This window comes from Peromyscus californicus, unplaced genomic scaffold, assembly GCF_007827085.1.
Source record: "Peromyscus californicus insignis strain IS unplaced genomic scaffold, ASM782708v3 Scaffold_7__1_contigs__length_154581171, whole genome shotgun sequence".
In the NCBI taxonomy this organism is placed as follows: domain Eukaryota; kingdom Metazoa; phylum Chordata; class Mammalia; order Rodentia; family Cricetidae; genus Peromyscus; species Peromyscus californicus.
In genome coordinates this window covers 90,143,949-90,170,431 of record NW_026294595.1, presented here as the reverse complement: position 1 = coordinate 90,170,431, position 26,483 = coordinate 90,143,949, and the positions used below count along the sequence as shown (strand labels likewise).

The following is a 26,483-nucleotide window of genomic DNA, read 5'->3' as shown; positions in this document are numbered from 1 at the left end:
CAGCATATTTCTCTGTGTGTCAGCGGATAAAATTGTGACAGATTTGCTAAGAATATTGCAATACATATGAATAATCATAGCTTATGAGTATGTTTTTGTTTTTTATTTCTAGAGAACTTCCATAATTTCCTATTATATTAAGGATCTCTAACTCAGTAGGACTTTTTTTAAAATCTTTTTATTTTTGAGACCAGGTTTCATGTATCCAGACTAGCCTCCAACTACCCATTTAGTGGAGGGTAACCTTGAACCTCTGATCCACCTCATTACCTCTCAGATGCTACTAAACCCAATATATGCAGTGCCGGGGATTGAACCCAAGGCTTCCTGCATGCTAGGCAAGCACTCTTCCAACTGATCTACACCCCGGCCCTGATCTGCATCATTTACAACGCTGTATAGAAAGTTCCTATTACATGGGGGAGAAAATTCCAACTCCCAACCCCTCTTAGGGTTTTGTTTGGTTTTTACCCTTTTAAAGGAATTTCCATAAAACTCTTCATACATACAAAAAATGGATGTTGTGAGTTAAGATACAGAACAAGTAGGGGAGTCGCTTTCATTCTTCACTGCAGAACCTCTTTACCACATCACTTTATACTTCATAGTCATTTACACCTTCCTGGCACTTTTTTCTAGACTGTCTCATTTGATTCTGCAGCAGCCCTGGGAAGCAAACAGGGCTGAAGTCATTACTCCCTCCTCACCAATGAAGAAATGTCAGGTCTTTCAGGCTTAGTGAATTGTTTGCTATCTGACCCAGGTTAACCCTTTCCTGGACCATAGCTCACCCTTTCCTGGCGTTCCCTCCACCAAGCTTACCAAATGAAAGAGGTACTCCTCAGTCAAAATGTTATTGAAGCATCGTCTTTTCTCCACCAGCCCACACTGGTGGGGATGAAAGCCCTTTAGACAACCTAGGACTCTCCATCTTTGAGGGAGGGTTCCCGCATAGCTAAGTTCCCTCTCTTTAGGGCGAGCTCAATCTGTTTATAAACTCTGTCTTCAGATGTCTGTAGCACCTCAGGCTTCTCAACCAGCACTTGTGTGCTTGTATCTATCATTATAGTGTTATCTATTGGCTTGTTTTCTGGCAGGGCCATTCAGATTTCATTCTCCTCAGCAGTGCTGAGAGAACACTGGGATGGCAGTGGCCATGCCATGTGCTAAGTGTGGAGTTTTTGCTGAATGGTACTGAGATATAAGCTGTGGAAACCACCCAAAAGGTAGAGGCATCCAGATCTCTTTCTACTTTGGACCAAAAAGTGGACAACAACCAAGACACACAGGCAGAAAGCAATCTTCTATTACTTAAGTTAAAGCAAGAAACTAAAAGATGTATTGATTCTTTTATTTGGCAATGATATAACCATCAGTTTCTTCACATTATACCAAATCACGAAACGGTACACAGTACCAAGGAAAGAGAGTCTGCATATAGTTAATGACCTCTAGAGCAAGCTGGGTGAGTATCACTTGTCTGGAATGTACATTTGCTCTCTTGTTCTGTTGGAATGGGTCCTTCCTTATGGTCTTTCCCATGCTTCTTTTGATCTTGTGATAGATGTAATCCATAGATTTCTCTATAGATTTCCACTAGACACTCTGAGTTATTTAACAGGTATCACAGAATGTGTTCTTTTTTGATACCTGCTGTGGGGGCAAACACCTCATTAGAAATTTATCCAAGGTGATTCAGCAATGTTATTCAATAGGAGTAACACTTGGGTGAGCTCTTTTGTTGGTTTGGTTTGGTTTGGCTTGGCTTCGATTTTCAAGACAGGGTTTCTTTGTGTAGCCCTTGTTGTCTTGGAGCTCACTCTGTAGACCAGGTTGGCCTTGACCAGATCTGCCTGCTTCTGCCTCCCCAGTGCTGGGATTAAAGGTGTGCACCACCACTGCCTGGTTTGTTTTAGAGCTCTATATATCATTTTTATATATCATTTTTGACTGATGAACAAAGAGCTTGTAAAAATTGACTTGGCTCTTCAAGACTAAGAGTGGGCACAAGTGTCTCACTGACCCTTCTGGAACCTTTAAGAGCTTCTGTTACCTACCTACCCCTACCTACCCCTGCTCACCCCTACCCACACCTACCTACCCCTAACCACCCCTACAACTCACTCACCCCTACCCACCACTGCCTTTCAACCCATAGGTGTTAGGTTGTCCAGTTCCATCCTAAACAGAAAAAAGAAAAGCACACCCTCTGTGTGACTTCTATCAGAGTTTCCCCTTTGGCTGGGCGGTGGAGGCGCACTCCTTTAATCCCAGCACCCAGGAGGCAGAGGCAGGTGGATCTCTGTGAGTTTGAGACCAGCCTGGGCTACAGAGTGAGTTCCAGGAAAGGCACCAAAGCTACACAGAGAAACCCTGTCTCGAAAAAACAAAGAACAAACAAACAAAAACCAAGGATTTGATCTAATAATCTCCAAATTATTTTCACCCCCAAACACAGGTGATTCAGAGAGCTATGCCCCTCATCCCAGGTCAAGTTTATTGTTTTACTCTCTACACTTGATGGGGAATGGGTGATTTTTGTTTGCCAAAGAGATCATGGGGTCTGTTCTTCCAAATCTGTGGTCCGTCTTTGGAGTCACCGCCGTACATGTGCTCAGGTGTTTCCTCAGTCTTATTTTTATTAGTCAGCAAAATAACTGCAGCATCATTTCTCACTTGTGCCCTTCCAAGCTTTCTGGGGATTGACACATAGCAATAAGTGGTTGCTGAAAACAGTGCAGGGTTCTGGACTTTTCTGAAATGTTAACCTCCAACCTTTGTGTTGGTTTCCAAGCACCGATATCCATGTTTCAATCCAAAATAACGAAAAGAACAAGACTAGAAGAGCTATGTTAGTCTCGTATGCCTAAACAGTTGGGTGAATCATTTATGAGCTGTAAATAAAGGTCCACTCACTGTATTTCTGTCTATCCATGCCAGAGTGGGAAGAAAAAGAATACCTGGAAAGGCAGACCTGGCCAAAAGGCCCTTAAAGGCAGGTGTCTCACTTCCTCCTTTCCAATGACAGCCTAGTCCCTCTGTTCCAGTGGGACATTGCAGATAAAATATGAAATGAAAACAAATAACACAAATATATTGTGAAACTCCCTCTCCAGTGTTCCAGTGGCAGCGGAACTAAGTGCCACGAATGGGTCACTATACTCATAACCAGGCCACTACTCACAATTCCTTAGGCAACGTTGGAGACTCTCCTATTGGTCCTTCCAAGCTTTTAAAAAAAATCATCAGCTTTTATAATCTTTCAAATAAGCTCCAATGACTTGACTAAATATGAAATCCTTACAAAAAGTGTCTAAACGAGGTACCGTCTCCCATCTGCCATTGAGAAATGGTGAATCAGAGAAGTCACAAAGCTAAGAAGCTGTAAGAGGCTTTACATTTACCTCCCAACTCAACCAGGAACTTTTCTACTAAGCAAGTAAGCCAAGAGCTTTTGTGTGACCTGTACATCAAGAGGTCTCCACAATCTGAGGTCTCTTCCCTCCTACACTTCCTATTTCCTGCTATGAGAATCCTTCAAAGTTCAAGACAGCAAAGGTTCCCTCCACCCTTCCCTTCTTGTGCATGCTACCTCCACCCTCTCTGCATTCACACAGGCACTCTTACGACATTGGAACTGTTGTGTCTTCACTGCTAAACTCTAGGCTTTCTGAGACTAAGAATCCAGAAGACCGCAAAGCAGTGACCGTCTTTGCAGGATGGTTCAAAGGCTGCCCTGTAATTCTCAGGTGATGGTGCGATACTTTACAGTGCAAGCCGGCCTTCACAATCCATCTTCAGGTCAAAGCTTTGAAGCAGTTCTCACAATTTTCATTTTGCAGCTGAAGTGACTTAGACACCTAAAAGTTAAGGAGTTTGTCCCAAACATGACAATAAGTGGCATCAGCGGGGTTCAAACCCATGTTTCCAAACCTGTGCTTATCCTTTCTCTTTCTCTCATAACTACACTGATGGATGGGTTAGCACATCCTGTGTTTCCAGCTATGCTTAGAGACCTAGAGGACGTGAACTTAATCTCAAAGTTAGTGGTTTTCTTTCACTTTGCAAGTGTGGCTTCTCATACAAGTTTTTCTTTTATGTGCTTCCCTAAGAAGACCTGAGTGAACTGCCAAGGAGGCAGCAGACACTGAATAAATATTTGTTCAAAGGGATCAAGTGTCGTGCCTTCTGGAATTTCTACAAGCAATCAAAGACTATTAATAAGGGAGAGAAAATGAAGCAGAGGGATCAAGATCACCTGAAGGAGAGTGTACCATGCACATCATGATAATGGGACTTGTGATAGGTCCTGTAGTGATCAGGGAGGCAGAGAGACGCTACCACGCTGAAATTCCCTCTTGTAAGTAATGGTACTGACTGTGCCTGGTCACAGTCAAGTTGTGTCTTCTGTTCTCTGCTCCCCATTTTCATTGAGCTGAAACTCTTTCAAGCCATTTTCAGTGTGAAAATGATTTAGTGCCTCCTACGTGACATTTTGCCTAAAATAAGATTGGTGGTAAAAGTTTGTCTTTGTGGAAAAATTTAAGAAGTCTGCCTGAATTTCAGCCGGGCAGTGGTAGTACACACTTTTAATCCTGGCACTTGGAAGGCAGAAGCAGGCAGATCTCTGTGAGTCTGAGGCCAACCTGGTCTACACAGAGAAACCATGTCTCAAACAAACAAACAAACAAAAAAGAAGCCTGAATTTCTAAGACAAAATCATTCTCTGAATTTTTGTACCCTGATACATAGGCCAAACCAATAAAGATAATTCACATTTCAAAACTAGAATTCTCATATAACAACAGAACAAAATAGCAAGAACGTTAGCTTGTAGCTGGTGGCTCAGGTTCAGAATGGAAGGCAGATTGTATGGTTATTTATTTCTATCCAAGCCAAGCCACACCCCCATGTTAATTTCTTTTAAAGATTTTAAAATTCTACACTACTATAGAATTGTATGCTCTTTCTGTTTCTTCTAGACCTTACCTTAGAATCTATTGGCTTATGCATTTAGATATGACGTTTCTAGTCTAAAATTGTCTTTGAAAGGGAGCCTTACCAAGGCCCTGAGCTACATTGTTGGTGTAAAAGGTAGGTCCATTGTCCCACCTGCCTGGGGAATGCTAAACGAAGCATGGTTGCTATAACTCCTGGTTTCCTAGACCTCAACCTTGTCTATGTATGTGCACCAGAGCCCACTTTAGCCACTGATTGGGAAAACTTGAGCCACAGTACTGGATTTTGTGAACTTTCAGTTTCACTGGCCAGAAAATTACTACTAACACCATCCACTTTGTTGGGTTTTGTGAGAATTAAATAAGAATCTGCGTACATGTATGTACCCCACTTATTGTATAACTCAATAAAGGTCAGTAATGAGAATAAGCATGAAAGTAAAGTAATGAATTATGAAGCCCACTTAGAGAAAGATGACCTCCTTTACAACCTGATGATGGATACTAATTGGTACCTGAAATATGAATTAACTACATGCTTTCCAAAGTTTTCACTAAATATATTAGTTTTTTTTGTAAGTCAGAGTTTAATAGATACTGCTCCAAAATAAATAAACAAACAAACAAATGAAATGTGATGGCTGTCCATGCCAGACAGTCCCAATTTCAAAGGTTTTATTTTAGAGTCTCCCTGTGTACACTCATATTTAGAAAATTTGCCTTGATTTCTGCCTCTGTCATGGCCATCATCATACGCAGAGCCCGTTCTAACAATTCAGTGAGCTCCACTTAGCTAAGAGATTAAATAGAGTTCACAAATTCATGGGCTGTTGTCTTCACTTAAATGAATCCGCGATTCGCAGTTACTGATCAACCTACTAATACCACTGTTCATAAATGGGAATGGGCCAACCCCTGCTGATATAACGATCAGCTGGAGGAGCGGTGGGTGGGGCACCGAGCAGCTGATGGTCCTCGTTTCTAGAGGGGGCCCCTGAGATGACTGCATATAGGTAGGCAAGGCTAGGCAACTGTGACACCTCCCCAGGGTCCCTTTGGTGCCAGGGATTTAAGAGTCTCAGCTGTCAAAGAACAATAAATTTCCCTTCAAAATATAAAACATAAATCAGTGTTTCCCAAACACTGAAAGGCAAGAAGAAACTAAATCCCCACAATAATGAAAAGAATCCTGTTAATTAAATCAGTAAGGTAGAGAGCTTCCCTCCCAGCACACGGCCCCGCTGAACACTAGAATACCTTGGAGACCAGAGCTGAAATCCAAGCTTTCTCTACTTTGCAAGCCAGCGTCCTGAGGGAACATTTAGAAGAAGCAGGGGGTGGGGGAAATCTTAGGAACAGGACAAGTAAACACACCTTTTTTTTTTTTTTTAAGAAGTTGTTGGACAATGTTTATCTAGAAAGGGAAGTTGCAAAACAAATTGTAAACGAGGCTCAGCACGCGTGTGCCAACCTCTTATCAGATCTGCACCTGTCTTGGGTGAGCCGAAAGCCACATCGCTGTGAACTGAGACATAGACTCCAATGCATGGTACTTGGAGGAAAGGGGAGAGATGCCAGCCATTACTCCTGAGTGTGTGTGTGTTTGATTGGTTGGCTGGCTGACTGGTTGGTTAGTTGGCTGCACTCTAGGCTCTTTCATTCTATTTGCCTCTTGAACTCCCTGGCTCAAATAGTTTATAACAATGATGCGTTACTTCACATATCTTCCTTTTTGTTCTGCAAAGCCACTAATGTAGATTTGTGGGTTGCTTTAATGTTTGGTTAATTGGCTGGTCTGCTAAGAGAGAGTATGTTGCCATGGTTGAGGAAAGCTAGGGAAAACGGCTTATGAATCTTGGTAGTTGAGAGCCTCATGCCTGTTATGCAAGTCACTGACAGCAGAAGCCCTCAGAGAAATGAAAGCCAGCCTGGCTCTGTCTACTCTAGCCTTCGGTTTCCCTGTTTTGTTTGGCTGTCTCTGTTTCTGTTTTTGTTTTTTGAGACAAGATACTACTCTGTGGTCAGGCTGGCCTGGAATTGACAATGTAACCCACGCTGACCTGAAGTTTGCTCTAAGGTCAAGGCTGCCTTGAATCTTATATCCCACCTCTGCCTCTCAAGGACTGGGACTACAGGCATATACCATCTTACCCAGCTTGAGTTTTGCCCTTCAAGCTCCTCACAACCAAGTTCCCTCAAACCCGTGATCTCTACCAGCCTTTAAATCGGGCTTCACTGCCTTTAAAATACACCAGCATCTATTCTCAGAATCTGAGACCTCTCTTCTGAACCTTTCTAAACCATTAAAACTACAAAGCTACCCAACACTTCCCCTAGACCCAACATTTAACTAATCGTTAGTCAGTGTGTTCGCAATGCCCCAGGATGTGCTGCTGTATGGTTTTGTTCATTCAGTTGTCTCTCTGCCTCCAACAGGCTTTGTTGTGAGTGCTCTGACGGTAGGGGGGAGGTGGGGAGAGGGGGTCTCATCAGCTGCATCCCTTGCCATCACCTGTCACCCAGTTGACATCCACACACAAACACAGAGACATCATTCTCTCTGTTAAAGGTCAAAATGTCAGAAGCACTGTGGACAGACTTTGCAAGACAGGCTAACTAGGGTTTGAACCTGGTCCTCACATAGCCTAGGCCAGCCCTCTACCTCTGAGATACACCTCCAGCCCACTTGAGTTGTTATTGTTGCTGTTGTGATTGGCTTGTTTTCCCCGTGGGTTTGTTCATTTGTTTTGAGACAAGGTCTCATGTGATCCAGACTGATCTCAAACTGCTTATATAGCCACTGGCATTTAATTCCTGATTCTCTTACTTTTACCTCGTGAATGCTGGGATTACAAGAACGTAGTACCATGCCCAGCACAAGCCCTCTTTTGACTCTTTATTCTGAGACAAAGTCTCACTAAGTTCCCCAAGCTGGCCTTGAACTTTTGATGGTTCTACCTCAGTTTCCTGAGTAACTGGAATTAACAGGTCTAGATCACTAGGCCTGCTGTAACCACTAGGATCCATTAACTTTCAAATTGATAACAAAATTGGGTCCATAACTCCAAAATTGCCGTCCCTCAAATCTTACCATATTGCCAGTCAGTCACTCTGGCAGAAAGAATGGAAGTAGAGAACACAGTGTGGCTCAGCTCTAGTACTCTATAGCTGAGACAAGTTTGCCATGGCAGTAAGTAGCCAGACTGCTATCTCGGCAAAACATGACAAGATGGCGGCCCCAAACTCAATCCTAACTGTTGGCTTCTGATGACCTTGCTGGGTTGTGGATCATCTCTGTTTCTCTTCTCCATGCTGATACCTCTGACCTTTTACAGTAGTACATCTGTGCTTGGTGAGGGGTGGTGTGGATCTCCTCAAGATTTTGGTTTTCCCTGTTTGTCAAATCAAGAACGGCTGAAAGTCATAGGGTCTACTGTGAGAAATGAGTCCGTGTGTGTACATGCAATGTATGTGTGTGTGAGCATATCACAAGGAACACGTTAGTAAGGGTTTTAATTATGCTTGTCTTATCTTTTAGGAATGCTACTTTTGTTAAGGAAGTCATTGTTTTAACGGTATTTTGAAGGGCTGTGGAGATGTCTCAGTGGGTAAGAGCATTGCTGTACAAGCCTAAGAACTGAGTTTGAACACCTAACACCACATTAAAAACTGGGCATGGCTATTCATGCATCTAACCCCAGGATTGGGGAGTGGAGACAGGCAGGCCCTAGGGGCTCTTAGGCTAGCCCAGACAAAATGATGAGCTTCTGTGAGAGTGAGATCCTGTCTTACAGAATAGGGTGGAGAGCAATGAAAGGAGACACTGGCATCTTACACATGGGTGCACACGCTCGTGTGCACACATCACAGACACACACACACATTATCTTGAAATAGCTAGTAGATGACACAACATCTGTGTTCACTGACATTGCTAATGATACCTTCAGTCACAAGTATGTTTGTGGCTGTCAGTTGATAGGGTGACTGTTTCAGAAGACAGTGTTAACTGTTTCCTAAAGCCTGAATCTTAACAATAATTGAACAGAAAACATAAAGCTAGATGCTGAATTCATCTAGCTCCAACTATGCATCTGGTTGAGTTTACACTTAACTTTTGAAAATATCGGCTTCTCAGAGCCATGCTTGACTCTGGGACATCTGCAGCCCCAGCACTATGCGTGGTGGGAGTAGGAGGAGCATGAGGGGGGAGCTTGCTAGCTGCTGGACGAGCTGAAAAGCCCAAGCTAGATGCAGGAAGAGACCCTGCCTCGAAATGACCAGGCAAAGAGTGACAGAGGAGGATACCTGAGTTCCGCTCTGGTCTCCATGAGTTCACAAGCACGGGTGCTTGCACCTGTATAAGTGCACACATCTGCACACATACGGCCATGTACACCCCATACACATGCACAAAAATAAAATAAATGTAAAAATAAGTTAATTAACCTAATGAAATATAAGCTTTTCAGCCACATCTCTAGATTAACTTGGGAAGTCACACCAGCTGCCACGGAGTGAACATCTGCTCTGAACTGCTCACTGAGAGCTACTTGCTAGAAACCCAGTAGGAACAGCTTCGAAATCACAGTCCATAGTTCATTCTAGAGTCCAACACTACATAGCAGTATGATATTACAGGGCTGGGGACATGATGCCATCAAGAAAGTCCCTGCCAGAAAGCGGGAGGACCTGAGTTCACGTCCCCAACACCAAGAGAAACCAACAGAAACAGTGGTTCGCCTAGCATCCCAGTGCTCAGACAGTAGAGACAGGAGGATCCTTGGGGCTTGCTGGCCAGGAGGTCTAGCCAAATTGGTGAGCCCCTGGTTCAGTGACAGAATCACCTGACAGAATCAGGGCAGGTGAGATGATACAGCTGTGGAAAGAGGGTTACCCAGAGAACTTGATGGCCTGAGTTCGATCCCCAGACCCAACCAACTACCAAAAGTTGTCCTCTGACCTCCACAAGCATGCACACCACACGCGCATGCACGTCGTCGTCGTCGTCGTCGTCGTCATCATCATCATCGTCATCATCATCATCCTTGGAAATGACATTAAAAGAAAAAGAAAAAAAAGAACTTGTCTCAAGAAATAAGGCAGAGAATTAATTCATGAAGATTCTGGACATTGACCTCTGAATACCACAAATAGGCACACAGACAGTGAAAGAAATAACATTACAAGTGACAATTTAGTGTTAACTCTTCCCTTAGTGTTATTTTGCCTATCTGTAGAGGGCCTGGCTTTCTCATGTCTGTAGGTTTTATAGTGGGAGGCCAAAGGCCCAGTGTGGACAGTGGGCAGAACCAGTGTGAAAAAGACTGGCCCCCTCACTGCCTGAGGAGTGAATGTCAGAACACACCATTTCCCGTCGATAGTGACATCATTTTGACAATTCACAGCACCTTTTCTTTTTCTGGAATGGGGAGAGGGGTAGGGTGAGGAGCAAATCTTCCGATCAGGAATTTTCACAAACTTAGGAAGGGGAGGAATGAAGTTTGCACTCCTCCATGTTTCTAGATGGCAGATTAAAAGCCACACAGGTATGCAGGGCTGCTTAAGCCTCGCCAAGGTGGCAGTCTCTGGATGCTTTGATGTCATCTGCTTGCTGGACCCCTGAGACTTTCCGGGGATCCAAATTTAGTAGACTTTATGTGGCTTGCCTGTCCCTTCTGGTGTTCAAAAAGGGAAGGAAAAAGGTCCCTGCTCCTTCTTGTCCCCGTCCTTTATTGTACGCTTTGCTTTGTTTGTTTGATTTTAAAACTGCCATTATGTGAAAGTGTAGCAAGTATAAATAATTGAGAAGATAACTCTGTGGGGAAACCGCTCTCACTGCCTTTGTGCAGAGGCAGCTCATTACGGCTCGGAGCTGCAGCATTCCATAAGAGCAATTATGCAGCATCAGTATGCCATGGATATTAACCAAGGGGAGTAGATAAGACACGGGAAAATCATCTTGTATGTTATTTAATTAAATTTATTTGGTTTTTCCAATAGGTCCTCTCGTGTGTAATTTCTCCGACCACTCCATAGTTGCTGTGGTCTTTGCAGGACTGTTACATGACATTTTTTTTTTTTTTTGGCATTCCTCCTCAATTTTGTATAGACCTAAAATGTATTTATATTGGGGTTTAATTTCTACCCAAGGAGAGGTTATCCATGAAAATGGAACCATAATTTGGTCATGAGGTTTTTATCCCTCCTAGGGCTTATATCGCCAGTTAATATATGTTAATACAGCCAAGTGAGTACAAGGTTAAACAAGTGGGTCAGGCTTGGAGAGTCTTAGAATGCTTACTTCTGCTTAAACGGAAGGAAAAGCCCGTAATGGCGCTTGCCTGACTTTCACCCCCATCATTTTAAGAATTGCTTTGCCAATCCTTCACAGCAAATAGTAATTTTAAGTGGACCAAAACAGAGCTCAGGGTGTTTGCACTCCACGGTAATGATAGAGTAGCCGTGCTCCCTGGAGTCAATAAGCCCAACAATTGAGTCATTTTTGCCTCCTGTGAGTGAATCACTGCTGTTAGCCTGAATGACAGGATTGCCTATAGAACCAGAGGCCTTCACCACGTTGACCTCATCCCAGAATATCGGGGTTCAGAGGGCAGGCAGGTGGTGTTTAACACAGTTATAAGTAAAAGCTAATTTTGTACACGGAGGATCTGTAAACAAGGAAGTGGAATTGATTGGAGGGTGGTGGGGGCCAGGGGACCTTGGATGTGTTTTGAAGCACATTATCCAAAGCAGCCCATCCTCATTCCCTGATTCTCTCACCTTCTCCTCTCTCCTTCCCTGTAGCATCCCTCCACCATGCTCCCTGCCTCCTCTTACCTGCCTCACAAGTGAATGTCCCAACACAATAGTATACAGAGTCAGCTGGCTACAGCCCATTCACAAATCTGATTAATAAAATTGCAGGCAGTGTTGCAGGAGGGATATATATACATATATAGTGTATATATTATATATAATAACATTGTGTGTATTATATATAATGCATAGTGTATCTTTTAAAAAATATTTTAACTTTTTACAGTTATTTATTTTGCCTGAGGAGAAGTGCATGTGTAAAGTCAAAAAAAATGTGAGAATTAACGCTTTCCTTTTCCCTGAGGGTTCTGAGGCTAGACCGCATCTTCTCAGGCTAGATGGCAAGCCTTAGGCTTACCCTCTGACCCATCTCACCAGCCCAGTACTGTGTATCTCATACTTAAGGTTTCTTTTAAGTTTCTAATAGTTATTTTGAAATAAAAAATTAGGCATAGCAAAATATCTAATGAATGAGAAATGAAAACATAGAGAAAATATCCTTAACTAAAATCATCCCTTCATTTTCAAATTACCCTTGCAAGTTCTAAGGCGCCTGATCAGTCAGTATGCTGGTGAGGTCTGCTGGGGTCTGCTGGGAAGCTCCCATGGTTTACAGTCCCACTGGGAAGAGGAATTAAAGAAATGATGTGTGCGTGCCCAGCACCGGGCCTGCCAGTGGCCTGCGCATCTGAGACTGACTTGGAGAAGATGCAAATCCTACTTTCAGACTGACGAATGGTTTTGAGGAGCAGTTTCCACTAGAAATTAGAATGCCATGGTTTATTTCAAGAGCTTGGAACCCGAGCACCCCTGACGATCCCAGTAGCTTGTTATGAATTGATTGGTGGCTCTCATTCCCTTTTAGAGAGTGTTTATCAATCTGCAAAGAGCCATGATGTAACTCACAGTACAAACGAAAAGAAGCCCTGCCTTTTGTTACCTTAGTGTCCGTTATCCCATAGGACTTGACCAGGAACTCTTCATTTTTGAGAGACAATCACAGACACCAGTGTTCCTCCAAACATATCTGGGAGGAAATCCTCAAAACGGTATAATCGGCAAGAAAAAAAAAAAAGATTTCCTTTCTTTTCTCCACCTCAGATCTTCCTTCCTCCATTCCTGTTTCCTGCCTCTCACCCCTGGAATATACACTCACAACACCTTCTGGACCCCAGTGGTCAATCTGCCCTCCTCCCCATTGAAGCCCAGCATAATGACGACACTCCATTCCAGTTCTGTCTCGTCCTATGCATATCACACACACACATGCACACACACACGCACACACACACACATACACACACACACACACATGCTCATGCACACACACACGCACACACACACACATACACACACACACACACACACATGCACATACACACATGCTCATGCACACACACACATGCACACACACACATGCACACACACACACACATACACACACACACACACACACACACACACACACACACACACACACACACACCCTGGCAGAGCCAGAGACTCCATTTCTGCCGGAGAAGTCCTTCCCCTCTCTGCCTGCAGTCCAGGTAGATTCACACCTTGTGGTGAGTTAGGGTCCTCACTTATTTCTCAGTGTGACATTCATTAGAGCAGAACTGGAAGCCAGAATTATGTCCCATCTTAGCTCTGCCCTGCTCTAGGGCACATCGTTCATCAGGAATTGAGCTATGCCACGTGCAAAAACAAAAAAAAAATGACAAGAGATTCCCTAATGGTTCTTCTATTGTCAATTCTAAATTATTTCCTAGGGGAAGGAGCCCTCTTTTCATTTACACGTTCAGTTGTTTATTCACCAAACATTTTATTGGAGATAGTGGAGACGGTGTCGATAGCACAGAACTAAAATACGCTCTCTATAAGATCAACTAGGTGAAAACCAGACAAGTAAATTGTGGTTATTGCACTGAATCAATTCTTCAGGGAGCATGCGTGCTAATGACTGAGGAAGTGTGTGTGTGTGTGTGTGTGTGTGTGTGTGTGTGTGTGTGTGTGTGTGTACAAGTGTTTGCATTTGTATGCATATGCACTTGCATACAGAGGCCAGAGATTGTCTCCTCTATTGCTGCCTACCTTATGTTTTGAGACAGAATCTGATACTGACCCTGCAGCTATACTAGGTAGTCAGCAAATTCCTGGCATCCTTCTGCTTCTGCTTCTGCTTCCCCAGCACTGGGTATACAGAGGAATACAACCTCACTTAGCTTTTTTTTTTAACATGGATGCTGGAAATTCAAACTTGAGTCTTTGTGCTTGTGCTGTGGCAGGCAAAGGCGCCAGCTCTCCAGCCCCAGGAAATGTCTCTTAATCAGATTAAGCAACAAAGTTACCCCAAAGAGGTGTTCTGTGGTAAGAATTTCAAATGATGGATGGACCAGATGGCTCTGGAAGGAAGACCATCCCAGATGGAATGAATAGTGTGGCCCTAGCTAGTTAGCATATTAACTTTAAACTTATGAATTAATCTTGGATTACTTGTATATCACACGATTTAAAAATCTATGACAGTTAAAACAATTACAGCATTAAATTGTTTCGTCTTTAATAGATGAAGTTTCATCTATTCCTGTGAAGATGGAGACAATCCAAATGTCATTGTTTTCGACTGTGAGAGTTAAGTTAAACTACACTGGGAATTTTAATAAGAGATGTGGTGCCTGGGTATACTCTAAAAATCCGCTCAAACCGTGGTACATCTAGTTTGCACCTTAAGCTCTATATGGAACTTAAGAATCGAAGGTCGATGTCTTCATTCCTCTGTAAATGGTGGGGGAGCGCATCCACTAACCAATGGTTTAACGCTAAAATATTTAAGGAATAAAGCAGCCACAGCATAACCTCTGGTTTGCTAGGTCTCTTGTGGTTTATAAAGATATATTTTATGTCTTTTATGACTACGGGATGATGCTAAAAAATTTGTGAGCAATCATACCATCACATTGGAACTACTTTGTGTAACATCTCTGCCCAAGACACAAGAGGCTACCTGGGTGTCAATCCAAGCACAAGATGTTTCATTGGTTCTTAAGAAAAGACAGTCGGGAAATTTTGCTTAGAAATTAGTCTTTGATGTTTGAACATCATGGATATAAGGACATTAAGGCATATGTCTGTGAACAGAATTTTTTGCTTCTGGATAGAATTAGGTTTTGTAATATTTTAAAGATTATTTTTGGTTATATAGAGTTTTTGAAAGTAACTAGTAATTTTTTTTTGTTTGTTTTAAGTCTTTGATTTTTAACCCCCATGGACAGCTTGATGAGAATATAACCTGGCTAGGTAGCACCGAGTTTAGCAGGAGGAATGCCACTTGTACGCGCGTTCACGACGCTTTATTTGATGGATCTTTTCCATAATAGCACTTGACTTTCTGTGTTTTACTCTTGTCGCCCCCCCCCCCCCCCCCCCCCCCCCCCCCCGCCTTATTTTGGGTTGAAGCCACTCTAAAGTTTAACACCTGGGAGATTTCTCACTTATGGTTCCCTTTAGAAGTGCTAAAATCTCAGCCTCCCAAACAAGAGACCAAGTTGCGGTTTAAAGAAAGAAGTAGTATTGATAAAAGGCCCAAGAATGTTGCCACCTTTCCAACGTGTCCTCAGCAAAATCCTTTCTTTTAAGCCAGCAGGAGAAAGGAAAGGGGGATAAGAGCCCGGTCCCTCCAAATGCTTCTGGCATGCCGATCTGGTCTTCTGAAACATCCCCTGCTGCTCCAGAAAAAGGAGCCCCTGAAGCAAATGAAAACTCTGGTGGGGACATTCACATGCATAGCACCCTCCCTCCGAGTGCTTTAGATCACAGGGCCTGGGGTGATTTGGCCTGAGTTGAAGAATAGAGACTTGTGAACCATTTGTCTCCACACCTAGAGTATGCTGAAGTGCTGTGTCTTTCACCTTAAAAGCCCATTTAAAAAGAAAAATATGGTTCGTGAGGACACAATTTGGACACCATCACACTTAATGGAGTCCCTTTTAAATGTAACACTCGGTCCCATCAATTCTCTTCTAAATTACTTGTCACCACCTGGAGAAAACCTGCCCTTGATTATCTTATGCAATTGCTTAAAAATACAGTGTTTGTGTGTGTGTGTGTGTGTGTGTGTGTGTGTGTAAACTTCATTTAAAACCCCTGATGAATGTCATTACTAGAATGACTTATGCTAAGTGTAAGGCTATACAACATGTTTCATAGCACAGTGTGACTTATATGCATGCATGTAATTGTCATCATCTCAGAACTCAACATGAGCAAACTAGACCTCCTAGAAATAAGGCCATTGTCTGTAGGCTTTTATTTACAGTTAACTGACCAACAGGATCAGATGGAGGACTTTGTAAAATCTTGAGATACATGAAAAGGTAGAGTGTTTTCAGAGGTAGCCAAACAGTTTTTAAAGCATACTGCTTGAGATCTAGACGAGTTCTAGTTTAATATGAAGAGGAGAGGCCGTTTTGAAGTAGTCTCTTGTTTTCAGGGTTCACGCTTCTTTTGTCCATGTCTTGAGTGGCCTCCTAACTTTTCAGCTCTAGTGCCTCACTCTACTACAATAAGTAGGAATTTAACAAGCCAATGGCCCGTTTTGATTAACTGTGTACCATGACATAGCACACGTGGATTCTCATCCTGGTGCCCTTTACCTTCTGCCCAGCAAAGCGCAGTGCGGAAGTCATCCTAAAAGTCAAGCGCTCCCCATTTTCATTGCTAGCACCTTGTTGGACTCCATCTCATCTCCCCTTTCTCCCTGCATTGGCCAAGGGTGCTGAGCCTCCTCAGCTGCCCCATCCTCATCAACCCAGTTCAGTTCATCCTCCAACCGGCTGTTGGGAAAGGTCTTCCTCAAGAGGCTTCCTTGTCTCATTTCCCCATTCAAGAATGTCAGAGACTCATTTTATCTCTGAAGAACCCCATGCAGCTTGCCTGTGAATTGCCACCAGGTTCCCCCAGAAACCAGAAGAAACTACCAGCCAATCTGCCAATTACCCTCTGCACTTTCAAACAAAGTCAGCCCTGGTGGAGTCCTGGTGGGACTGCTACCTTCAAGCAGCTCTTTCTTTTCTTCCCTGCCATGTGTTTGATTTTGTTTTTAGATGCTCTTTCAAACTGGTTCAACTCTTCCCTTCCAAGAGTTTCTTAACTTTTCTTCTTTTCTTTCTTTTCTTCTGGTGCTGGAGAGTACGGCCTTGCAAAGGCTAAACAAGCATGCTGCAGATTTTCTCTCCTTTTTTTTTTTTTGATAATTTATTTATTTTTACTTTATGTGCATTGGTGTTTTGCCTGCATGTATGTCTGTGTGAGGGTGTCAGATCTTGGACTTACAGACACTTATGAGCTGCCATGTGGGTGCTGGGAATTGAACCTGGGTCCTCTGAAAGAGCAGCCAGTGCTCTTAACCGCTGAGCCGTCTGTCCACTCCCTCTGCAAGTGTTCTGTACCTCCAGATCTTAGTTGTCCCCTTGCTTGGCGGCCCCTTGCTGGCCTTGAGCGCACTATGTGGCCCAGAGTGCTTTGGAATTTTCTGTCCTGCTTCTGCTTCTCCAGGGCTTGCATTACAGGTATCCACGCACCGCCATGCCTGGTGATCAGGTTCTCTTCAGGTCGTTGGTTGATGTCGCGGCACCAGCTTACTGGATATAGGCTGTTTATTTCTAATAACTTGTGTGTTCTCAAATGGTGACTTTTTCAGTTTGTTTATGTGTATATGAAGAATAGATGTATCAAAAGGCATGATTTGCATTTTCAAATGTTTAGATATATTTACATACGTCGTCCATATGTCATTAAATTTGGTTTGGGATAACTGCAGAATGTGGACAGCTTATCAATGGTGACACGTGTACAGATTTTTATGACCCTTGAAATTATTCCTAATAATTGTTTCAGGGTTGAAAAGAGATGAGCAAGTACAGTGTAAGGCCCGTTTTCAGCTCCCCACCCACAAAGCCAATTACTGGGACACACACACACCCCTAGAGGACACAGCTGCTGAATAAAAATGAACATGGAGGAGAAAGCTAGAGCTCAGTACACTTTGATTGGCCAAAGGATAAAGCCAGGAATCAAGCTAAATAAATCCCCATTCCCTCTGAACACAAAAAGGAGGGAGAAGAAGGTCACTAGAACAGAGCCTGACTGAAAGCAAACAAGCTCTTTCTCCTCCCCATGTTAGGAACAGCCCCTTCCACCTTTCCGGGAATAGACATAAATAGCCCAGAATTAACAAAAATGAATGTCTACCTGTATTGTTTTTTCACCTTTCTCTGGAGCAGCACAGAAAAATCTATCGAGGTGTTAATGAATTTGTCCCTGGCAAAGTTTATTGCCGCGCACATGTGCAGGCCCAGTGTGAACGCGCCCTCACACACACACACATAGGGGTGCCCAGAGGGCTGCTTACTTCTCACTGTCACACAACTGACGAGCTCATGATGACTTCTCAGTGCTGCTATTGCATGTCCCACTCAGTTGACGGACACTTCCGACTGGACAGGATTGCTGTTGCAAACAAAATCAGACATTTGCAACCATTCAGTTCTCAGCAAGAAAATGCACATGACTTATGTAGATTTTGTTGTTGATTTTTTCCCCCTTATAGGTTACTCAAGGAAACGCATGTCGTTATAAATCAGTAGTAATGAAATCACCATTATGGCATCTTGGATATTGCATTTGCTAAAGCCTTTCTGGACATTAAGTCAGCTTTCAATGATTGATATTATAGACAGTGGATAAACATTTTTTGATGGATCTGTTTGCTCTCAGATGAGAAAAAAAAGCAAATTCTTCTTTTTTCTCTTTGATTGAAAGAGTGTAATGCCATCGAAGAGGGAAAGGTTCAAATGTGGTCATCACAGGTTAGTGACACCAAAAATAGAAACTCACTTAGGGTAAAATTTGCTGTCAGGAAAAATGGAGCCTTCTTTCTGAACTCGGGAACGTGTGGTTCATGTGAGCTTGCTTGTAGAGGGTTGCTACAATAAGCCTTCTTTCATACAGGTGTGTTTATGCCCCAGGCTTGCTGGCCACAGTCCATTCCATTTACAGAAGCTGAATTAAACAATAACTACCGCTTGCGGAAAAAAAAAAAAAAAGATGGTGGAGGTGGGGGAGGGGAGGGGGAAAGGTGAGCGTCAAAGGAGATGCCTGAGAGCTTTGTTAGGGCCAAGAAAACCCTGTTGTAGATGTCAGGGCTTGTTGATGTTGCTGGGAACGGCACTTTTTTTTTCTCCTGGATTTTGTGGTTCTGCCTTAGGAAAGAAAGTAAAATAGAACGGAAGAACAAAGTCCCACTCTATAAATCAGCAGCTGCTCCTTGCCAGATCAAAGGAATGACATTTTTGCTCCTGGACTTCTTGTCCACTTGAGGGCTTGACAGGCAGCTAACAGCTGGCCTGCTCTACTGTATGAGAGAATCAGCCTACATCTTCTTCCGAGCAGATGACAAGCTAATCAGAGACCTAGCCCTAGCACGGGACACGTGAGTGCGTGCACCTTGACCTCTTCCAACACCTCGAATACATAATTGCTAAACAGCGTGGCGCATTTGGGGCCAGTTAATTCTTAGGTGACTTCCAATGAGAAGAAGAATCTGAGATAACGCTCAGTCAAAAGTGATCACAAAGCCAAAAATATTTCAAAATTGCAAGGTTTGTGGGGATCAGGTCTTAGTGTGAATTAGCACATGTTTGGAACAGAATGGGAACTGGCTGTGAATGAGGGTAACTGATTATCAGGTGACACTGCACAGGTCTCAAATCCCAGTCAGAGAGATGGCCAGGAGCTGGGAACTGGTCATTTCGAAAACGATCACTTGTTTCTTTGTAGGCTGGTGGAGCTGAATGAAGCTATAGATCTGTGTTCCATTCCTGCAGAAGGTGGTTTTCGGAGCCACACTAAGGTGTGCAGGTTTCCAAATCTGGAATTTTAATGTCAGTAGTAAAACGTTCAAAGTAATTCAGTTTCTCGTTGATTTCCATCTGCAGTAAATCATGTACAGGATGAGGTAATATGCTATAGCTTATGTCTATTGACTTAGTGTTTTATCTTTAAGAGGGTAGATTCTAGATATGAATAGAAGTTCCCGTGTTTTCTTCTCCCTTGCTTTCAAATAACTCTGAAAGATCACTTTTATAATACATGATAAATAGCCACATATGAATAACCATATAGCATTCTGTAAGAGTAACAGTGCTCCAAAGTCGGGACCTGCTTGGATGCTGTGTTACCCACCACTGGGTGTGAGTGTACTAATGGAATTGTGTTGGTTGTTGCTCAGGATTCAGAAAGAAATAAAAGATAATTCCCTATGTAAAGGGAAATTTCTCAAATACTTTTATTAAATAAAAACTACAGTCGTCCATATAAATCTCAGTGAGATAAAATGCTCAATTTTCTCCATCACCTTTAACAATTCTTTTAATACAGAAGAATTATATGTATTGCTGAAGTTCAAAAAAACAAAAACAAAAACAAAAAAAACCAACAGTAGACGGAGAGGTAAAACAGGAATGTGCTGTCCTCTCTCGTCCTGAAAGACCCCTCTGTTGACAGTTTCCCCAAAGACATTTCATTGTCCCAGCTTTCACTTTAAGAGATACAGATGGAGTAAAATGAATTAAATTATTAGACATTGTTTGGTACCCAAGGCAAGTGATTAAAAGACTCTTCAGATCTGAGGTACTTAGGCTGGTGTGTGCAATGTTTGCGGCCATGAGAGTCACAATTAAAACTTGAACTTTACAACTTTCTCTTCTTAGGCAGAGCACTAAGAAGTCTGATGGCTCTTACTGCAAGGCTTCACCAACATAAAGGTGCAGAAGTCACTCAGAGAACTTTTCAACTGCAGATCTGGGAGCAGTAGTGCTGGTGGGGCATGGTGATGCTTCTGTGTCTGCAGTACTCCGGGGTGGCCTGGAAGCTGCTGGCCCAGGGGACTCAAGACGGAGGAGGATCTAGGGAGTTTCTAAGAGGATATGCTTGAAGATGAGCCCACTCTGCAACCCCACCTGTAGAGAGGTGCTTCACTGGTGTCTAAAATCACATACGCACACAACTCACACACACACACACACACACACACACACACCCCAACACTCACATGCACACACATACACTGCACACAAAGATGCCTACACACACACACACACACCAACACTCACATGCACACACAAACACTGCACCCAAAGATGCATACGTGCACACACACACACATACACACACAAACACACACCAGTATACACACACACACACACACACACACACACACACACACACACACATACACACACAAAGTTGCATATTCACGTGAAACCCAAGTCTCTAGAAAGACCCTACCACATTAGCACATGCTATAAACCATGTTCTCATCCTGTTATCAGCCCATTATAGGTAATTTTAGTAGTCACCCATCCATTTTTAGGTACTACCTGTAAGGGAACAGAGCATTTTAGGAACATTGGTTAGGTGTGTTCTGACCATTGGCTAACATTTAATAAGCCCTTACTATATACTAGGCAGTGCTCTGAGAACCTTACATACCCTATCTCTGTCAGTCCTTAAAATAACCTAGGCTGTTATTCCCCTAGTTAGTAGATAGGAAAGAAACTGAGGTGTAGGGAAGTCATAAAGAGCACAAACCCCTTGGGTTTATTGGTGTCTTTCTCTACAGAAAGGGTTTAAAATGTGGGACAACACTTAAGAGGACTGTGATCAAAGTTGAGTATTTTAGTGAATAAGCTATATGGGTGTTTGCAACTTTAGGGGAACATAAGATAAAGCACTGGAAGCCCATAGTAGATGGCTATGGAAAAGAACTGTCGCCCACTTCATAACTCTGCCCTGGGCCTTTTGTGTCAGCATGAACAGGCTCTCCACTTGAGGCAAATTCATAAGGCTACAGAGTGCTCATGCTCCCACACTAACATCATGTTTTCATATTGTAAGTGTATGGGTATTTATTTCACATGTTTTTACAGGTGTGGGCAAATCTAATATTCTATCCAATTATAATTACGCTGCAGCTCAGGGACATTAGTTATGATCTGTGAACGTGTCCTAAAGTCATGTATGAATCTCATTCATTTAGCTCACTTTGCTCAAAGTTGTCTTTGGGAAAGGATTCCATGTCTGAACATCAGTGAAATCCTTGGATGTGCTGTGTGAGTCAGTCATTCTCAAGTCCAGGGTCTTGTTCAATGGCATGAAGCCCCCCTAACTCACTGATTCAGCTGGAGACCAGGACAGAGAATCAAACTTGCTTTGTTTGGTTGAGTTTTGTTTTCTTCATATTTAAAAAAAAAAAATGAAATGAAGTGGCTGATTTTCCAGGGTTGAAGCATCACTGATACCCAGAGCAGGAGCACGCTGGTAGGCCAGTCCCACAGCTTGGCAAAGCAGAGCTTTTTTCTAACTGGGGCCCTGTCACCGAGCTCCCAACCACACCTTTTCCAAGTTGATCTGATCCCTTGTCAACAGTTCAAGCCTCTTCCTTGACAACACCAATCCAGGAGAGAGCTTCAAATCCAGCCATCCTCAGGGTGTTCAAAGCTGGCTGCTTTCCAAGCAACCTCGGGGAGAGAGGCCTGTGCTTTCTAACAAAAGGAATGCTGCCTGAAGGCGTGGGTTGCCAGGTGTGGCAAAAAGTTAGTGAACCAGAAAGAAGGGATTTATCAGCCATTTAAAAGGGGCGGGGGAACCAGCCAACAATCAAATGACACCTGAGTCTGCTCCCATCAGCCTGAGCTATGCTTTGGAGTGAAAACTCTTTAAAAGAAAACGCAGTGGTCAGATTTCAGGTGGAAAAACAAAACAAAACGAAACAAAAAACATGTGAAGCTCAAATATTTGGATTTTCCTGAGGTGACTGGTGGTCTCCAGAAGGTCTCTCCAGCAAGAGTCGGGTGGAGCGTCAGTGATTTCTGCTGTTTAGAATACATTCCTTTGAATCTACTGAGGTTTTTTTGTTTTGTTGTTTGTTGTTTTTATTTCTAAGTTGACTTAGAAAGGCCTCTTGATTCTTGGAAAGCCACTAAATTTATTTCTATAATTAGGTTATTTTAAGCTAAGAGTCTTGGTATATAAGTTTGAAGGATTGCACATACTAATGCGTTTTCTATTTAAGTAAAATTTAGAGATGCGAATAGTCTCAGGAGACTCCCTTGGAAGCTTTTGTGTGAGCCTAGGCACTAACTTCGTGCTCAATACAAATCAATAGAACTAGTGTACTTTGGGGTACTCATCCCCTAGGGAGTCACTAATTCAATTATCTGTAGCCCTTAAAAAAAGTCACAATGAGGCTAATGAAATTTTTTTCTGAAGGAAATCTAGAGAAGGCACTAGATTTATTAACACAATTTCCACACAAGTTGTACAAAATTCAGTTTTAAAAACCTGTTTAATATCTAAGGAGACTTTATACCAGGGTTAAATTATACTAATAAAGAAGTATATTGTATGTCTGCAACTTCAAAAACCATTCTAAGACGACATTAAAACTTAGTGAGTTGTGGGATTTTTGTTGTTTTCTTTCTTTCTTTCTTTCTTTCTTTCTTTCTTTCTTTCTTTCTTTCATTCTTTCTTTCTTTCCTTCTTTCTTTTTAAATATCAGATACAGATGAAAAACCTAACAGTCTTTGGATTAGGAATAACTTGTGGGGGTTTTCATTAAAGTTGGGTGCAGCTTGCTGCATTTTGGTTAGTTGGATGTCTTCAGCAATTTTTCAAATGTTTTGGGTTTGGCAAAGTCCAAAATGTTTTTTGCCAAGACCCTCTCTTCCCCTTATTTTTGAAACCCGTGTGAAATGCAGGGATAACGTAATCCATATGTGTCTGATTCATTTACACTTAACTCATCAAAATGTTATTTTGTGAGACCCATTTAATATCCAAGAAACCTTTTGAGTCTTTTAAAGAGGAGTCTTTTGTCTTTGAACCAGGAAGTTGCATTTTTCCATGTGAATGGAGGTCTGGCTTTGAACAATTGGAGATGAGTTGATTTTTCAACTTAGATGCTTCAGAGTTTAAGTAGAATCAAAACTTGATATTATGTTCTTTTTGTCTGCATAAAGGAAAGGTCATTTTTAAAATATAGTCAGAGGAAGTAGAAAGAATTTGTGTCAAATCATTTAGGGGAAGACCTCATATGGAAGTTCGTATTGGGAATCAACAAAATTTAAAAAAAAAAATCATTCCTCGTCTGATTTTTCTTTCATCTCTGAATTAAATGGCTCCATTTTGTGTTCATGAGAATATTTTCTAAAAGGTGGTGGACTGTGAGTCATCAGTGTGAGAGAAGGAGGGGGCTGTCATTTTCATTTTTAAGATTACAATTTTTCTTAAAATGAACACATTATTAATTTTAATAATATCTATGGAGTTAATAAATTATTCTGAGACTAAGGCAGTTGACAATTGGCAGGAGTTTTATGTTCAGAGGTTTCTGGGGGAAAAACAACAACAAAAACAGGAGCCCATAAGTTTTCCAAATCCTGTATTATTTGACAGAATACATTGGAATTTTGAAACAGTACTGGGAACCAAAAACTCTGAGAGTGAAACTTCACAGAGGCTGCGTGGAGCCCACATGAGAAAGTAAAGTCTCTAAGACCCTCTGTGAACCACCCCCCACTCCGTAAAAACCTGCAGGAGCTTCTTTCTTCCAAGGCTCCTTAGAAGCAGTTAGCAAAGAAAGGCCATTGCCATAACTGCTAGTGAACATGCAGGCCACACCATGGAAACTAGCTGAAAATGTGATGCTGGGGTGACATTGCCAAGTTCAGCACTTCTATAAAGACCTGCTAGCACACAGAATGCTTTTTTCTCAATGTTCTGTATTGTTGGATCACCCCCATTGAACAACCTTTTGAGAGGACCCCCATTTTTACTAATGTAAACATTCTGATGAGTATCCAAAGAAATGACCTTTGAGTGAACCTCTAACCTTCCCAGTAATTATTTGTTTGAAGACAGTGTGAAGTTCTCCTGCTGAGAACTAAGAACCATGATGCCTTGCAGCCCTGTGAGTGAGTGAGTGTTTGAGGGAACAGGAGAGAAAAGCATAAATAAAGGAACAATCTCCAGATGTAAATAATAAAGGAATAAGAGAGAGGAAATTTAAAAGGGGGGCAGCAATTTGTATCACCTAAAAGGTTGACCTACAAGAGAAAACAAAAAAACAACCCACCACACAACAGGATTGGCTGCACATGAGCAGAGGAACTGCCCCTCTCTACCAGAAACATCAAGACAGAGCAAAAGCGCGTGCTCTGGGCATCTCTTGGTCAGAACTGACCCTTTGAGAAGAGCCCCTAGAAGGAGAAATAAGAAGCTGGCCCTCCTAGGCCTCAGATAAATTCTTTTAACTGATAGGAGGGTTGCTTCAGGAAGTCTTTGTGATCTGATCAGCAACATTTCAGAGGACGGGGTAAATACATAGCTTCAACTCTCCTTTTTCGGCTCTCTATACTTACAGTAGCCTGACACTTCCCTTCCCGAAAGCCAAGGGGTGGAACATTTTTGACAAGGGAGACATCTTTTCTTAAGTACTAAAGAAGTTCATTGTTTTGCAAACAGCATATGCAAAAGACTCCTTTGGTTTTCTCCTGGCTATTATTCATCAGCCTGACTATATTCTTACCAGAGAACTCACAGGAGGCTGTGTGTGCTCACTGTCCTCCTCCAAGGGACTTAACTCCCAATACTTGAGAATTCTTTGGAGAATGTACTTTCAGGTCCTGCCTGGAGCCCCATGTGGATTTGTTAATCATTAAGTCCCCCATATGCTTAAGGTTGGAAAGTAGGGATGCTGAGAAACAAATGTTATCAATAGGAAACATTTTGAAGGACCAGCTAGCAGTATGCTACTGAGCACCCGCCCCTCCCGAGCCTAGTGCAAGGCCACTGAATCTTTCCCAGAAGTTCGTACATGTGGGAGATACCATCATTAAAGGCATGGGGACAGGGGTAACTCGCAAATGGTAGAAAATTGTTTTGTTTTTATTAAATTTGGAGAAATAAAGGAGATTTCTTATTGTCTTACTCTGTTTGTACATGAATATTTGATGGGCATTATTAAACATTAAAGTAACATGAAGTAGGCACTTATTTTTGGATTTCCAACAAAATTAGATCCAGGCTTCTTAGACAAAATAACCACTGCTCCTTACATTCCTGGGAATCAGCGACCGCCTGATTTGAAAACGTTTCCCGGGCCCTAATATCAACCATGTGGACCCGAGGCTGGCTTTCGAGTGGGTTGAAAGGTGGCTGAGTTTATGGTTGGCAGTTAGCTTATCCACTGCCCTGGGTGTCCCAGCTTTGGCTGCAAAGGCCGCCCCCAGCTGGCACTGACCTCTGAGTGACCCCTAACTTTACAGGCTTAAGCTGCAGGAGTTGCCCCAAGACCAGAAGTCTTTGGGCCAGCACTTATTACTGCTGTGTTGGTGATAAAACTTCAGACAGCCTAATTGATGGCTTTGCTGACCTAACAATACCTTGTGAAAGCCGAGTGCGAGAGCCTGGCCTTCATTTATGGCCAGCTGCAAGGGAAGCTGAATCTCCCCGGGATGGATGGGGAGTCCTGGGAGAGGGGCAGATCTTCCAGCCTGTGAGCTGCGACCTGGAACCTACTTGTTCCAAAAGCAAGCACACCCGCAGAAAGGAGACGCTTTCTCCCAGAGAAGTCTTGTCCCTCTC

The 26,483-nt window shown here is 42.7% G+C and overlaps 1 protein-coding gene across 1 annotated transcript in view; it reads left to right on the top strand.

Annotated features, from left to right (window-relative positions):
• Window positions 1-26,483, top strand: part of Meis2 (Meis homeobox 2) — a gene marked incomplete at its 5' end in the record, with an annotated part of 207,869 nt that overhangs the window by 175,332 nt on the left and 6,054 nt on the right. The gene's annotated exons all lie outside the window — the stretch shown is intronic.